The sequence below is a fragment of the Ambystoma mexicanum genome, chromosome 1p (genome assembly GCF_040938575.1).
Source record: "Ambystoma mexicanum isolate Mex_15411 chromosome 1p, UKY_AmexF1_1, whole genome shotgun sequence".
Lineage (NCBI taxonomy): Eukaryota > Metazoa > Chordata > Amphibia > Caudata > Ambystomatidae > Ambystoma > Ambystoma mexicanum.
In genome coordinates, this window is record NC_090921.1 from 3,969,821 (window position 1) to 3,987,324 (window position 17,504).

Below are 17,504 nucleotides of genomic sequence, written 5' to 3' on the forward strand. Positions count from 1 at the left end.
TAGAAAAAAAGCAATTGCCTTTTCTTTTTTTCTAAACCGAAGTGCTGTCACCTGCAAGCAGCAGGTGCAGCCTTCCAGTGCGGGCTGCCTGGTGGCTCTGTACTCTGAAACAGGAGGAGGGCTGGACTGCCAGGCCTCCTTTTGTTTCTGAGTAAATAGCCATCACCCAGCATGAAGCCCCTGCGCTACTCACGCTGGCTAATGGCTATCTACTCGGAAACAAAAGGCGAGCTGGGCAGTTCAGACCTCCTCCTGTTTCAGAGTACAGAGCCATCAGCAGCAGGCATCACTTTCATTCAAGGAGCCTGTGGTAAAGCATTGCAGCATGTGGCTCCTTGAATGAAAAGGCTGCCTGCTGGGTGTGAGCTGTGGCATACTGGTGTCACACCTTTGCTCCGCTTAGCCGGGGAGGGGCTGTGCGCATTAAATGTAATAATGCCAGTGCTCCCCAGCTCTGCTTCTTTTAGCGGCCCCCACCTCTTAGGCGACGGGGGCTCTTGATGGGGGCATGGACTAAGCACACCCATGCCTAGGCCAAACCCCCTAACGAGAGCCACCCTCAATTTCTAATCCCACTTAAAGCACTGCTTAGAGTCACCTTGGAAGTGACTTTAGAATAGGTTGCCATAAGTAAGTCAAGTGGCAAATAACTTTGTGGTGCAAAATACCTAAATTGCACTCGTATTATATATGGAGCAACTCTATAGTCATTAGGCATTGAGGCTTGGCCAGGACAGCTGCCCCTCATAATGTAGCCTCGAGCGTGGAGTCTATAATGGCAGCAGTCCGTGGCAGCAGTAAGCCTTCCCAAAAGTGGTTGTAACTGGCCCAAAGACGACATCTTGTGCAAATGCTCTTATCCAGTGCATGCCAAAGAATGGTCTAGATGTCACCTGCTCCATCTTGTCAGGCGCGTCTCCTGGGCTGCAAGTTGCCTTCCGATGTGCTGACAGCAGGCGCTAAGGGATGAATGGGAATGTACTAAGAACATTGTTCTGTTGACAGTGGCTGCTAGTAGCTGTTGCTGTGATCTTGAGTATTAATGGCCGGTTAGCTCAGTTGGTTAGAGCGTGGTGCTAATAACGCCAAGGTCGCGGGTTCGATCCCCGTACTGGCCACACCTTTTTTAAGTTTCCTTTTAAAATTGGAGCTTCATGAATGAAGAACTCTCATTGGACGAATATGAAATCTGTTAAATAATAAGCCGATGTGGAATTCTGAGTAATAGCACAATATAAGCAAAGACTTCCTCTGGCTAATGCCAAAAACAGTTCTTTGGCTCCTGAAATGACTACATGTCCTAGTGCTGTAGCAAAAGGGCTGCAAGAAGGCAGTCTATCCGTGGTCCTCCTCTTCTTAGCCGGTGGTGGCAGCACAGGTATTTCCCTCCAGTCCCAAATTGATAACATCACTCCAACTTTGCAGTGTGCTGACATCTCAGGAGTCTTCTGGCTTCTGAATTGTGGGAGTCGGATCACCCTGCGGGGAGGAGATGGGCCCAACATCGCAGCACAGCACCCCTCTGGCCCGCCTTGGGTAACTTAAACTTTGGACACCCCCTGGGCATCCCCCCTTTTTTGCAGGCCCCCCATCAAACAAATCGCTGTGTACCAATCTTTCCTCTTGGTTTCCTCTACAAGGTCTCAATGTTTGGAATAGGTCAAGGACCTACTGGGATATCCTATCAGCAGCATCCCTGCCCCACTTAGCCGTGCCCAGCTTCTGATCCTGGCAAATGCTATGGGACCTGGGCAGTCATTGCCAAAGAATGGCAACTGATTGATTGCCTGTGCAAATGATAACTATGCCCGGCAAATGTGTGAGTGCAAAGGCAATTGATTAGAATTCCTGTAAATGGAGCAGGTATCTGGCAAAGGATAACAGGGCTGTCACCCACTCAACTGAAAATGCTGCAGGCAGGAGGCATGACTGCGCAACGATGCTCAGTACGGCGGGGTATAAGCGGCTTGGAATGGGGAGTAAGCAAGAGCACAACAAATCTCACAGCTTTGAGAGCAGAGAGTGAGTGTTTAAACAATCATTAACAGGCAGCAACCCCAAAGGGACGTCATTTCACCAAAATGCCAGGGGTAGCGGAAGTGACATCACACGACCGTTGACCCCCTGATGACATCACAGGAAGTGATTTCATTTGACCCCACCCTGAAGTGATATCGCAGGAAGCGATGGAACACAACCATTCACCCGTTGATGAAACAGGAAGTGGCATCACATAGCATTGTACACCACAAAAAATATGGTTACAATATCACTATAGTGTGATGTACATAATGTGATGTACATTTCATACAAGAATCGATCGCCATATGTATTGTTAAGATCAGAGTGTATAGGCCCATATTACCAAATTACTGTGAATGCAAGCAGAAGTCCATGACCAAATGATAATGATGTGTTATTATGTAGCACTTACGCTTAAGCTCTTTATATAGTAAAAATATACACCCAATATCACCCAACATGTGTTGGTACTCTTTTATCGACCTCAGAAAGATGAAAGGTTGAGTTGAGGCGTTTAAGAACAGACTAAATCAGTGACTCACCCCCTGAAGTGTGCCTGAAATAAACCTTTAATAAGTCTAGCAATGATTGTATAGCATTCCAGAAATACACATTATTTGGTATTCCTATTCTTTCTTATTTAGGGTCAGTGCCGAAAGTGTTAGACTTTTGGCACTCCTGTTCTTATTTTTCTTATTTTTTTTAACGGCCCTGAACAAGAAAGCCAGCCACTCCAGATTTAAAGAGCTACATGGTGCTGGCCGCAGCCTAGGAGCTTGCATTACAAAACCCCCCCAAAAAAACAAAAAAGAGAACTTTTTTTCAAGAGGTTGCAAGGGAGAACAGAGATGTCGCAAGGGAGACCTCAGAGGTTGCGACCCCCAACTGACGTCCCCGGGTAAAGTGGCAGGAGACATCTCTGCCCATATCAATATACGCCCCAGGGTGAAGACAAAGACTAAATGCTGGGCCCGATTTTACATGCCTCGCACTCCCAATGATTAGTCTCTCTTTGTGAAACTAAATATCCTCAACATTGGGGTGGAAAATGGTTGCCATTGGCCAATGGAAGTAATACTAGATGAAGGAAGCGAAATGCACCAACATTCAACCTGATGCCTCAGAGGAAGTCCAGTTTTTTGCAGCATGTGTTTGTGTGCATGTGTGTCTTGCAAGTCCAAGGTTTGAAACCTGATAAGCTCGCCTAGTGGTTTAATGCACCTACCACAGCAATCTATATGTAACCTGCAGGCAATACATCCAGTTCCTGGTGAGATACTGACACATTATTGCATTCTGTGCCTGGACTCCACCTCATGAAGGTGCTGTGGTCTAACGGAGCGGGAGCGGTGCTCTTCTACTTTTCTTAATCAGGTTCTACTGTGTCTATAGTTTTATTTTAAAAAGAATCCGTTCCGGAATGGTTTTGGTTTAAAATAAAAGTGTAGGAAGCAGTTGAAACTTGCACTGCACTAAATGTTCCCTTAAACAGCAGGCGCATGTGTTTGGGGGTTTGTGTTGTGTGTGGAAGGGGACGTGGCCATGTGGTTTGTGGGGAGCGGGGCAGGCCAGCAGGGAATATAGTTCCACTACTTGTTTTCATACACTTTGACCACTGGTGCCTGTTTTCATTCCCAGCACAGGTAACTTATCAACAGTGATCCCTATGCATCACTTTAGTTCCTCAATTTTCTCCTCAGGTCACTTGGGAGCAGAGAGACAGCATATGTATTTCCAGCACTACGGAGGCCAGAGTACACAAATCAAAGGCATAATTTATAGAGGGCACGCAGGAACTTGCAGGTGCAGGGGTTATTGTACCGGGGTATTTTATGAACACTTATGTACCCACTTGGAGGTGTTGCTAGGCTCAAGATTAGCTTTATAAAACCATACTCTAGCCCCCTGTGCGTATGGGCCTTTAATCACATTAACCGAAACAGTCCCACCACTTAAGAAGTGAGCACACGGTTGTGCATAAAGCAAGTTTATTGTACACAGTGTCAGGGAGTGGTTAGATGGTGTTGCAGGACCAAACTAACCCAGGTTTGAACAATACAACATCAGTTGGCATCTTACATCCTTTTCGCAACAATTACAATAATCCCAGATGTTCTATAACAATCCACCCCCAAAATATGATTGGACCAAAATCTTTTAAAAGGAATCCCATCTTCTCCCAATTCTCCACTTATCCTTGGTCAGTTTTATCTTGATAGTCATCTTCATGTCATAATCAGAGCACACCTTCTTAGGATTGGTCCGTAGGAGGCCATGGCGTCAGTACATGGTTAAACATTGGTCTTGAAAACATAATTAATTGCTAGCAATAACTGGCCTAAAGCCTTTAACTTTCATTGTGGTTGCACATGGTCCGCACAACAAATTTGAGCAAATAGAGGAAGGCCTGAATAAACAGGATCTCAACTAACCCATACCCCATACTCCTGGCGCTTCTGAAGACCTACTAATTTATACGACCACAACTTCAGAACATATAGCCACTGATGACCTTTAAAGACAATTAACTGTCAGATACCCTGGCCTCAGGCCTAACTTTTATTACCACCGAACAAAAAACCAACGCCCTCTAGCGACACCAATCCAATGAGCGAGATAACATCTGTTCCCTTGCAGGACTCTTAAATCATAAACCGTGTCCTGCTTCTGAGCTGACTTTCATACTAGGTGACTAATATTTCTTTCCGTCAAGACTGTCCCTGCTACTTAAAATTCATGTGCAGCAGCGAACCAAGGAGATGAAAATGAATGATTTACTCATTTGTCTGACATCTGCAAACCTTAGAAAGTCAGTTTAAATCTCAACATGCATTTTGCAAGAGAGTCCCAACTACCTTTTTACAAAGCACCCCGTTGTGTAGATTGTTTTCATGTTGCATTTGCAGTTTATCCCTCTACGTGCGTGGTGATTATGTATACATTCTAAAGAGCTGTAACATTAAAAGAAACATCATAACTAACTGCACTCGATACAAATGGGTTCACATATTGTGACCAGTTCGCTGCCATCCGCCATCATCAATGTGGTGCGCTCAACATTAATCCCTCATAATAATGGGGACCCTTCCTGACCTCCCGGACACCCCCAAAAAAGTTAAGGGAGACTCCTCTGTTGTCAGCGCTGCTATATAGGGTGGGCAATGGAATAGCAAAATGTGTCCTTCCCAAACTAGTGCTGCAACGCCTCTGCCAGATTCCCACATCAGAATACTAGAACTATAGGGCCATGAAATCGGGTATTGAAAGAAAAACGCCTATGCCAGATTCCCACATCAGAATACAAGAACTATAGGGCCATGAAACCGGGTATTGAAAGGCAAACGCCTATGCCAGATTCCCACATCAGAATACAAGAACTGTAGGGCCATGAAACTGGGTATTGAAAATCAACCCCTATGCCAGATTCCCACATCAAAATACTAACTATAGGGCCATGAAACCGGGTATCGAAAGGCAAACACCTATGCCAAATTCCCACATCAGAATACCAAAACTATCGGCCCATGAAAAAGGGTATTGAAATACAAACGCCTATGCCAGATTCCCACATCGGAAAACAAGAACTATTGGGCCATGAAACTGGGTATTGAAAGACAAACGCCTATGCCAGATTCCCACAACAGACTACCAGAAATATAGGGCCATGAAAGTGGATATTGAAAGACAACGCCTATGCCTGATTCCCACATCAGAATACCAGAACTATGGGGCCATGAAACTGGGTATTGAAAGACAAACGCCTATGCCAGATTCCCACATCAGAATACCAGAAATATAGGGCCATGAAAGTGGGTTTTGAAAGACAAACGCCTATGCCAGATTCCCACATCAGAATACCAGAAATATAGGGCCATGAAAGTGGGTTTTGAAAGACAAACGCCTATGCCAGATTCCCACATCAGAATACAAGAACTATAGGGCCATGTAAGCGTGTATTGAAAGACAATCAGACTGGCCATGGATGTGTGATTTGAGGGAAACGTCAGCACAGGAAGCACCTTACATATGGTTTCAGAATTAAGCAGTGCACCCTGCACGTTGGTTGTTTTTTTTTTTTTGAACGGGAGTTGGCTCACGTTTGCCAAAATCCAAAATAAACTGCGTCCCTGGGTGGGCTTGAACCACCAACCTTTCGGTTAACAGCCGAACGCGCTAACCGATTGCGCCACAGAGATGATGTGTGCCCTGCTGCGCAAAAGCCATATATGTAGGCTAATCGCGCAGGCCTGGATCCAGGTGAAGACTTCATCTTTTATTAAAGCCCTGGGGAGGAGCGCTGTCTGCACACAGCAAGGCTGTAAGTTAGGATAGGCGCCTCCATTTCTCTGAAGCGTCTCTTTCTCAGTATGGTACAAGTAATGTTCAGCTTCAAACAGTACACAAAGCACTTTGGGCTATGGGCTTGATTGAAAAGCCCGTTTTGGGCTAACATTTGAATGTCCTGTCACACAGTGCACCATAGAGACTGCTGAGCACCTCACCATTGCAAGACTTATTTATCTCTCCAGCTCCACAGCTATCTATGACTTCCTAAACACTGGTGGCACCTGAAACCCCTGAGAAGTGTTAAGGCAGCAGGGGGCCTGGCTGCTGCTTAACTCCTCACACCTCCTTCCTACCAGCAGGGCGGGCTGAGAATGTGTCACCTCCCGTGAGGCCCCATTTTAAGATGAAAGTTGGGATGGGGGGGGGGCACTTGCTTATTGCGGATAACAGTCCGAGAAGCACGGAGTAGCCAGCATTTCAAGAGTGGGGTTGGGGGTGAGCCATGAACAAAGTCCTGCTACTCCTCCCCCTAAATGCAGTGGGTGCAATTGCATACGGTCTCATTCGAGCCCCCACACCACCCACTCTGCCCCAATCTACTTTTTTGGTAACATTAGTAACTGATGGTATTTTGACACATAACGAAAAAAATAAAACTGCAGGAACATTACAGATGCAGGAAACTCATCTATAAGAGCTCTGTCCGGGCGTTCTGGGGCAAAATACATGCAAACATTCTACTTTGTATATGGATTGCACGGACAGAAGTGACTTCCCGGAAAAAAGACATTTCAAGGAGCATCATCAGTCTTTGATACTTAGAGGCAGAGCTTTAAGTGGGCTGGGGCTAGCATGGGCCGAGCCCCGGCAGTCTCCAGAAAAGGCTCCTGAGCCGGGGCCCTGCCGGGGGCTCACCCCCGACTAGCTCCAGCCATGCTGACACCTGAGGCCGCCCGTGCAGCGGCTGCACGGTTACACAAGCTGCCTGCAGGTGTCAGCACTATGGTTTAGAAAAAAAGCAATTGCCTTTTCTTTTTTTCTAAACCAAAGTGCTGTCACCTGCAAGCAGCAGGTGCAGCCTTCCAGTGCGGGCTGCCTGGTGGCTCTGTACTCTGAAACAGGAGGAGGGCTGGACTGCCAGGCCTCCTTTTGTTTCTGAGTAAATAGCCATCACCCAGCATGAAGCCCCTGCGCTACTCACGCTGGCTAATGGCTATCTACTCGGAAACAAAAGGCGAGCTGGGCAGTTCAGACCTCCTCCTGTTTCAGAGTACAGAGCCATCAGCAGCAGGCATCACTTTCATTCAAGGAGCCTGTGGTAAAGCATTGCAGCATGTGGCTCCTTGAATGAAAAGGCTGCCTGCTGGGTGTGAGCTGTGGCATACTGGTGTCACACCTTTGCTCCGCTTAGCCGGGGAGGGGCTGTGCGCATTAAATGTAATAATGCCAGTGCTCCCCAGCTCTGCTTCTTTTAGCGGCCCCCACCTCTTAGGCGACGGGGGCTCTTGATGGGGGCATGGACTAAGCACACCCATGCCTAGGCCAAACCCCCTAACGAGAGTCACCCTCAATTTCTAATCCCACTTAAAGCACTGCTTAGAGTCACCTTGGAAGTGACTTTAGAATAGGTTGCCATAAGTAAGTCAAGTGGCAAATAACTATGTGGTGCAAAATACCTAAATTGCACTCGTATTATATATGGAGCAACTCTATAGTCATTAGGCATTGAGGCTTGGCCAGGACAGCTGCCCCTCATAATGTAGCCTCGAGCGTGGAGTCTATAATGGCAGCAGTCCGTGGCAGCAGTAAGCCTTCCCAAAAGTGGTTGTAACTGGCCCAAAGACGACATCTTGTGCAAATGCTCTTATCCAGTGCATGCCAAAGAATGGTCTAGATGTCACCTGCTCCATCTTGTCAGGCGCGTCTCCTGGGCTGCAAGTTGCCTTCCGATGTGCTGACAGCAGGCGCTAAGGGATGAATGGGAATGTACTAAGAACATTGTTCTGTTGACAGTGGCTGCTAGTAGCTGTTGCTGTGATCTTGAGTATTAATGGCCGGTTAGCTCAGTTGGTTAGAGCGTGGTGCTAATAACGCCAAGGTCGCGGGTTCGATCCCCGTACTGGCCACACCTTTTTTAAGTTTCCTTTTAAAATTGGAGCTTCATGAATGAAGAACTCTCATTGGACGAATATGAAATCTGTTAAATAATAAGCCGATGTGGAATTCTGAGTAATAGCACAATATAAGCAAAGACTTCCTCTGGCTAATGCCAAAAACAGTTCTTTGGCTCCTGAAATGACTACATGTCCTAGTGCTGTAGCAAAAGGGCTGCAAGAAGGCAGTCTATCCGTGGTCCTCCTCTTCTTAGCCGGTGGTGGCAGCACAGGTATTTCCCTCCAGTCCCAAATTGATAACATCACTCCAACTTTGCAGTGTGCTGACATCTCAGGAGTCTTCTGGCTTCTGAATTGTGGGAGTCGGATCACCCTGCGGGGAGGAGATGGGCCCAACATCGCAGCACAGCACCCCTCTGGCCCGCCTTGGGTAACTTAAACTTTGGACACCCCCTGGGCATCCCCCCTTTTTTGCAGGCCCCCCATCAAACAAATCGCTGTGTACCAATCTTTCCTCTTGGTTTCCTCTACAAGGTCTCAATGTTTGGAATAGGTCAAGGACCTACTGGGATATCCTATCAGCAGCATCCCTGCCCCACTTAGCCGTGCCCAGCTTCTGATCCTGGCAAATGCTATGGGACCTGGGCAGTCATTGCCAAAGAATGGCAACTGATTGATTGCCTGTGCAAATGATAACTATGCCCGGCAAATGTGTGAGTGCAAAGGCAATTGATTAGAATTCCTGTAAATGGAGCAGGTATCTGGCAAAGGATAACAGGGCTGTCACCCACTCAACTGAAAATGCTGCAGGCAGGAGGCATGACTGCGCAACGATGCTCAGTACGGCGGGGTAGAAGCGGCTTGGAATGGGGAGTAAGCAAGAGCACAACAAATCTCACAGCTTTGAGAGCAGAGAGTGAGTGTTTAAACAATCATTAACAGGCAGCAACCCCAAAGGGACGTCATTTCACCAAAATGCCAGGGGTAGCGGAAGTGACATCACACGACCGTTGACCCCCTGATGACATCACAGGAAGTGATTTCATTTGACCCCACCCTGAAGTGATATCGCAGGAAGCGATGGAACACAACCATTCACCCGTTGATGAAACAGGAAGTGGCATCACATAGCATTGTACACCACAAAAAATATGGTTACAATATCACTATAGTGTGATGTACATAATGTGATGTACATTTCATACAAGAATCGATCGCCATATGTATTGTTAAGATCAGAGTGTATAGGCCCATATTACCAAATTACTGTGAATGCAAGCAGAAGTCCATGACCAAATGATAATGATGTGTTATTATGTAGCACTTACGCTTAAGCTCTTTATATAGTAAAAATATACACCCAATATCACCCAACATGTGTTGGTACTCTTTTATCGACCTCAGAAAGATGAAAGGTTGAGTTGAGGCGTTTAAGAACAGACTAAATCAGTGACTCACCCCCTGAAGTGTGCCTGAAATAAACCTTTAATAAGTCTAGCAATGATTGTATAGCATTCCAGAAATACACATTATTTGGTATTCCTATTCTTTCTTATTTAGGGTCAGTGCCGAAAGTGTTAGACTTTTGGCACTCCTGTTCTTATTTTTCTTATTTTTTTTAACGGCCCTGAACAAGAAAGCCAGCCACTCCAGATTTAAAGAGCTACATGGTGCTGGCCGCAGCCTAGGAGCTTGCATTACAAACCCCCCCCAAAAAAACAAAAAAGAGAACTTTTTTTCAAGAGGTTGCAAGGGAGAACAGAGATGTCGCAAGGGAGACCTCAGAGGTTGCGACCCCCAACTGACGTCCCCGGGTAAAGTGGCAGGAGACATCTCTGCCCATATCAATATACGCCCCAGGGTGAAGACAAAGACTAAATGCTGGGCCCGATTTTACATGCCTCGCACTCCCAATGATTAGTCTCTCTTTGTGAAACTAAATATCCTCAACATTGGGGTGGAAAATGGTTGCCATTGGCCAATGGAAGTAATACTAGATGAAGGAAGCGAAATGCACCAACATTCAACCTGATGCCTCAGAGGAAGTCCAGTTTTTTGCAGCATGTGTTTGTGTGCATGTGTGTCTTGCAAGTCCAAGGTTTGAAACCTGATAAGCTCGCCTAGTGGTTTAATGCACCTACCACAGCAATCTATATGTAACCTGCAGGCAATACATCCAGTTCCTGGTGAGATACTGACACATTATTGCATTCTGTGCCTGGACTCCACCTCATGAAGGTGCTGTGGTCTAACGGAGCGGGAGCGGTGCTCTTCTACTTTTCTTAATCAGGTTCTACTGTGTCTATAGTTTTATTTTAAAAAGAACCCGTTCCGGAATGGTTTTGGTTTAAAATAAAAGTGTAGGAAGCAGTTGAAACTTGCACTGCACTAAATGTTCCCTTAAACAGCAGGCGCATGTGTTTGGGGGTTTGTGTTGTGTGTGGAAGGGGACGTGGCCATGTGGTTTGTGGGGAGCGGGGCAGGCCAGCAGGGAATATAGTTCCACTACTTGTTTTCATACACTTTGACCACTGGTGCCTGTTTTCATTCCCAGCACAGGTAACTTATCAACAGTGATCCCTATGCATCACTTTAGTTCCTCAATTTTCTCCTCAGGTCACTTGGGAGCAGAGAGACAGCATATGTATTTCCAGCACTACGGAGGCCAGAGTACACAAATCAAAGGCATAATTTATAGTGGGCACGCAGGAACTTGCAGGTGCAGGGGTTATTGTACCGGGGTATTTTATGAACACTTATGTACCCACTTGGAGGTGTTGCTAGGCTCAAGATTAGCTTTATAAAACCATACTCTAGCCCCCTGTGCGTATGGGCCTTTAATCACATTAACCGAAACAGTCCCACCACTTAAGAAGTGAGCACACGGTTGTGCATAAAGCAAGTTTATTGTACACAGTTTCAGGGAGTGGTTAGATGGTGTTGCAGGACCAAACTAACCCAGGTTTGAACAATACAACATCAGTTGGCATCTTACATCCTTTTTGCAACAATTACAATAATCCCAGATGTTCTATAACAATCCACCCCCAAAATATGATTGGACCAAAATCTTTTAAAAGGAATCCCATCTTCTCCCAATTCTCCACTTATCCTTGGTCAGTTTTATCTTGATAGTCATCTTCATGTCATAATCAGAGCACACCTTCTTAGGATTGGTCCGTAGGAGTCCATGGCGTCAGTACATGGTTAAACATTGGTCTTGAAAACATAATTAATTGCTAGCAATAACTGGCCTAAAGCCTTTAACTTTCATTGTGGTTGCACATGGTCCGCACAACAAATTTGAGCAAATAGAGGAAGGCCTGAATAAACAGGATCTCAACTAACCCATACCCCATACTCCTGGCGCTTCTGAAGACCTACTAATTTATACGACCACAACTTCAGAACATATAGCCACTGATGACCTTTAAAGACAATTAACTGTCAGATACCCTGGCCTCAGGCCTAACTTTTATTACCACCGAACAAAAAACCAACGCCCTCTAGCGACACCAATCCAATGAGCGAGATAACATCTGTTCCCTTGCAGGACTCTTAAATCATAAACCGTGTCCTGCTTCTGAGCTGACTTTCTTACTAGGTGACTAATATTTCTTTCCGTCAAGACTGTCCCTGCTACTTAAAATTCATGTGCAGCAGCGAACCAAGGAGATGAAAATGAATGATTTACTCATTTGTCTGACATCTGCAAACCTGAGAAAGTCAGTTTAAATCTCAACATGCATTTTGCAAGAGAGTCCCAACTACCTTTTTACAAAGCACCCCGTTGTGTAGATTGTTTTCATGTTGCATTTGCAGTTTATCCCTCTACGTGCGTGGTGATTATGTATACATTCTAAAGAGCTGTAACATTAAAAGAAACATCATAACTAACTGCACTCGATACAAATGGGTTCACATATTGTGACCAGTTCGCTGCCATCCGCCATCATCAATGTGGTGCGCTCAACATTAATCCCTCATAATAATGGGGACCCTTCCTGACCTCCCGGACACCCCCAAAAAAGTTAAGGGAGACTCCTCTGTTGTCAGCGCTGCTATATAGGGTGGGCAATGGAATAGCAAAATGTGTCCTTCCCAAACTAGTGCTGCAACGCCTCTGCCAGATTCCCACATCAGAATACTAGAACTATAGGGCCATGAAATCGGGTATTGAAAGAAAAACGCCTATGCCAGATTCCCACATCAGAATACAAGAACTATAGGGCCATGAAACCGGGTATTGAAAGGCAAACGCCTATGCCAGATTCCCACATCAGAATACAAGAACTGTAGGGCCATGAAACTGGGTATTGAAAATCAACCCCTATGCCAGATTCCCACATCAAAATACTAACTATAGGGCCATGAAACCGGGTATCGAAAGGCAAACACCTATGCCAAATTCCCACATCAGAATACCAAAACTATCGGCCCATGAAAAAGGGTATTGAAATACAAACGCCTATGCCAGATTCCCACATCGGAAAACAAGAACTATTGGGCCATGAAACTGGGTATTGAAAGACAAACGCCTATGCCAGATTCCCACAACAGACTACCAGAAATATAGGGCCATGAAAGTGGATATTGAAAGACAACGCCTATGCCAGATTCCCACATCAGAATACCAGAACTATGGGGCCATGAAACTGGGTATTGAAAGACAAACGCCTATGCCAGATTCCCACATCAGAATACCAGAAATATAGGGCCATGAAAGTGGGTTTTGAAAGACAAACGCCTATGCCAGATTCCCACATCAGAATACAAGAACTATAGGGCCATGTAAGCGTGTATTGAAAGACAATCAGACTGGCCATGGATGTGTGACTTGAGGGAAATGTCAGCACAGGAAGCACCTTACATATGGTTTCAGAATTAAGCAGTGCACCCTGCACGTTGGTTGTTTTTTTTTTTTTGAACGGGAGTTGGCTCACGTTTGCCAAAATCCAAAATAAACTGCGTCCCTGGGTGGGCTTGAACCACCAACCTTTCGGTTAACAGCCGAACGCGCTAACCGATTGCGCCACAGAGAGGATGTGTGCCCTGCTGCGCAAAAGCCATATATGTAGGCTAATCGCGCAGGCCTGGATCCAGGTGAAGACTTCATCTTTTATTAAAGCCCTGGGGAGGAGCGCTGTCTGCACACAGCAAGGCTGTAAGTTAGGATAGGCGCCTCCATTTCTCTGAAGCGTCTCTTTCTCAGTATGGTACAAGTAATGTTCAGCTTCAAACAGTACACAAAGCACTTTGGGCTATGGGCTTGATTGAAAAGCCCGTTTTGGGCTAACATTTGAATGTCCTGCCACACAGTGCACCATAGAGACTGCTGAGCACCTCACCATTGCAAGACTTATTTATCTCTCCAGCTCCACAGCTATCTATGACTTCCTAAACACTGGTGGCACCTGAAACCCCTGAGAAGTGTTAAGGCAGCAGGGGGCCTGGCTGCTGCTTAACTCCTCACACCTCCTTCCTACCAGCAGGGCGGGCTGAGAATGTGTCACCTCCCGTGAGGCCCCATTTTAAGATGAAAGTTGGGATGGGGGGGGGGCACTTGCTTATTGCGGATAACAGTCCGAGAAGCACGGAGTAGCCAGCATTTCAAGAGTGGGGTTGGGGGTGAGCCATGAACAAAGTCCTGCTACTCCTCCCCCTAAATGCAGTGGGTGCAATTGCATACGGTCTCATTCGAGCCCCCACACCACCCACTCTGCCCCAATCTACTTTTTTGGTAACATTAGTAACTGATGGTATTTTGACACATAACGAAAAAAATAAAACTGCAGGAACATTACAGATGCAGGAAACTCATCTATAAGAGCTCTGTCCGGGCGTTCTGGGGCAAAATACATGCAAACATTCTACTTTGTATATGGATTGCACGGACAGAAGTGACTTCCCGGAAAAAAGACATTTCAAGGAGCATCATCAGTCTTTGATACTTAGAGGCAGAGCTTTAAGTGGGCTGGGGCTAGCATGGGCCGAGCCCCGGCAGTCTCCAGAAAAGGCTCCTGAGCCGGGGCCCTGCCGGGGGCTCACCCCCGACTAGCTCCAGCCATGCTGACACCTGAGGCCGCCCGTGCAGCGGCTGCACGGTTACACAAGCTGCCTGCAGGTGTCAGCACTATGGTTTAGAAAAAAAGCAATTGCCTTTTCTTTTTTTCTAAACCAAAGTGCTGTCACCTGCAAGCAGCAGGTGCAGCCTTCCAGTGCGGGCTGCCTGGTGGCTCTGTACTCTGAAACAGGAGGAGGGCTGGACTGCCAGGCCTCCTTTTGTTTCTGAGTAAATAGCCATCACCCAGCATGAAGCCCCTGCGCTACTCACGCTGGCTAATGGCTATCTACTCGGAAACAAAAGGCGAGCTGGGCAGTTCAGACCTCCTCCTGTTTCAGAGTACAGAGCCATCAGCAGCAGGCATCACTTTCATTCAAGGAGCCTGTGGTAAAGCATTGCAGCATGTGGCTCCTTGAATGAAAAGGCTGCCTGCTGGGTGTGAGCTGTGGCATACTGGTGTCACACCTTTGCTCCGCTTAGCCGGGGAGGGGCTGTGCGCATTAAATGTAATAATGCCAGTGCTCCCCAGCTCTGCTTCTTTTAGCGGCCCCCACCTCTTAGGCGACGGGGGCTCTTGATGGGGGCATGGACTAAGCACACCCATGCCTAGGCCAAACCCCCTAACGAGAGTCACCCTCAATTTCTAATCCCACTTAAAGCACTGCTTAGAGTCACCTTGGAAGTGACTTTAGAATAGGTTGCCATAAGTAAGTCAAGTGGCAAATAACTATGTGGTGCAAAATACCTAAATTGCACTCGTATTATATATGGAGCAACTCTATAGTCATTAGGCATTGAGGCTTGGCCAGGACAGCTGCCCCTCATAATGTAGCCTCGAGCGTGGAGTCTATAATGGCAGCAGTCCGTGGCAGCAGTAAGCCTTCCCAAAAGTGGTTGTAACTGGCCCAAAGACGACATCTTGTGCAAATGCTCTTATCCAGTGCATGCCAAAGAATGGTCTAGATGTCACCTGCTCCATCTTGTCAGGCGCGTCTCCTGGGCTGCAAGTTGCCTTCCGATGTGCTGACAGCAGGCGCTAAGGGATGAATGGGAATGTACTAAGAACATTGTTCTGTTGACAGTGGCTGCTAGTAGCTGTTGCTGTGATCTTGAGTATTAATGGCCGGTTAGCTCAGTTGGTTAGAGCGTGGTGCTAATAACGCCAAGGTCGCGGGTTCGATCCCCGTACTGGCCACACCTTTTTTAAGTTTCCTTTTAAAATTGGAGCTTCATGAATGAAGAACTCTCATTGGACGAATATGAAATCTGTTAAATAATAAGCCGATGTGGAATTCTGAGTAATAGCACAATATAAGCAAAGACTTCCTCTGGCTAATGCCAAAAACAGTTCTTTGGCTCCTGAAATGACTACATGTCCTAGTGCTGTAGCAAAAGGGCTGCAAGAAGGCAGTCTATCCGTGGTCCTCCTCTTCTTAGCCGGTGGTGGCAGCACAGGTATTTCCCTCCAGTCCCAAATTGATAACATCACTCCAACTTTGCAGTGTGCTGACATCTCAGGAGTCTTCTGGCTTCTGAATTGTGGGAGTCGGATCACCCTGCGGGGAGGAGATGGGCCCAACATCGCAGCACAGCACCCCTCTGGCCCGCCTTGGGTAACTTAAACTTTGGACACCCCCTGGGCATCCCCCCTTTTTTGCAGGCCCCCCATCAAACAAATCGCTGTGTACCAATCTTTCCTCTTGGTTTCCTCTACAAGGTCTCAATGTTTGGAATAGGTCAAGGACCTACTGGGATATCCTATCAGCAGCATCCCTGCCCCACTTAGCCGTGCCCAGCTTCTGATCCTGGCAAATGCTATGGGACCTGGGCAGTCATTGCCAAAGAATGGCAACTGATTGATTGCCTGTGCAAATGATAACTATGCCCGGCAAATGTGTGAGTGCAAAGGCAATTGATTAGAATTCCTGTAAATGGAGCAGGTATCTGGCAAAGGATAACAGGGCTGTCACCCACTCAACTGAAAATGCTGCAGGCAGGAGGCATGACTGCGCAACGATGCTCAGTACGGCGGGGTAGAAGCGGCTTGGAATGGGGAGTAAGCAAGAGCACAACAAATCTCACAGCTTTGAGAGCAGAGAGTGAGTGTTTAAACAATCATTAACAGGCAGCAACCCCAAAGGGACGTCATTTCACCAAAATGCCAGGGGTAGCGGAAGTGACATCACACGACCGTTGACCCCCTGATGACATCACAGGAAGTGATTTCATTTGACCCCACCCTGAAGTGATATCGCAGGAAGCGATGGAACACAACCATTCACCCGTTGATGAAACAGGAAGTGGCATCACATAGCATTGTACACCACAAAAAATATGGTTACAATATCACTATAGTGTGATGTACATAATGTGATGTACATTTCATACAAGAATCGATCGCCATATGTATTGTTAAGATCAGAGTGTATAGGCCCATATTACCAAATTACTGTGAATGCAAGCAGAAGTCCATGACCAAATGATAATGATGTGTTATTATGTAGCACTTACGCTTAAGCTCTTTATATAGTAAAAATATACACCCAATATCACCCAACATGTGTTGGTACTCTTTTATCGACCTCAGAAAGATGAAAGGTTGAGTTGAGGCGTTTAAGAACAGACTAAATCAGTGACTCACCCCCTGAAGTGTGCCTGAAATAAACCTTTAATAAGTCTAGCAATGATTGTATAGCATTCCAGAAATACACATTATTTGGTATTCCTATTCTTTCTTATTTAGGGTCAGTGCCGAAAGTGTTAGACTTTTGGCACTCCTGTTCTTATTTTTCTTATTTTTTTTAACGGCCCTGAACAAGAAAGCCAGCCACTCCAGATTTAAAGAGCTACATGGTGCTGGCCGCAGCCTAGGAGCTTGCATTACAAACCCCCCCCAAAAAAACAAAAAAGAGAACTTTTTTTCAAGAGGTTGCAAGGGAGAACAGAGATGTCGCAAGGGAGACCTCAGAGGTTGCGACCCCCAACTGACGTCCCCGGGTAAAGTGGCAGGAGACATC

The 17,504-nt window shown here is 46.4% G+C and overlaps 4 non-coding genes across 4 annotated transcripts; 3 read left to right on the forward strand and 1 right to left on the reverse strand.

Moving 5' to 3' along the window:
• The first annotated feature begins 1,044 nt into the window (after positions 1–1,044).
• Positions 1,045–1,118, forward strand: TRNAI-AAU (transfer RNA isoleucine (anticodon AAU)). Its single transcript has one exon. It is a non-coding gene; the product is annotated as a tRNA-Ile (tRNA).
• A 5,026-nt stretch (positions 1,119–6,144) lies between these two features.
• Positions 6,145–6,218, reverse strand: TRNAN-GUU (transfer RNA asparagine (anticodon GUU)). Its single transcript has one exon. It is a non-coding gene; the product is annotated as a tRNA-Asn (tRNA).
• Positions 6,219–8,361: 2,143 nt separating this feature from the next.
• On the forward strand, positions 8,362–8,435 carry TRNAI-AAU (transfer RNA isoleucine (anticodon AAU)). The gene has a single exon. It is a non-coding gene; the product is annotated as a tRNA-Ile (tRNA).
• Positions 8,436–15,608: 7,173 nt separating this feature from the next.
• On the forward strand, positions 15,609–15,682 carry TRNAI-AAU (transfer RNA isoleucine (anticodon AAU)). Its single transcript has one exon. It is a non-coding gene; the product is annotated as a tRNA-Ile (tRNA).
• The last annotated feature ends 1,822 nt before the right edge of the window (positions 15,683–17,504 follow it).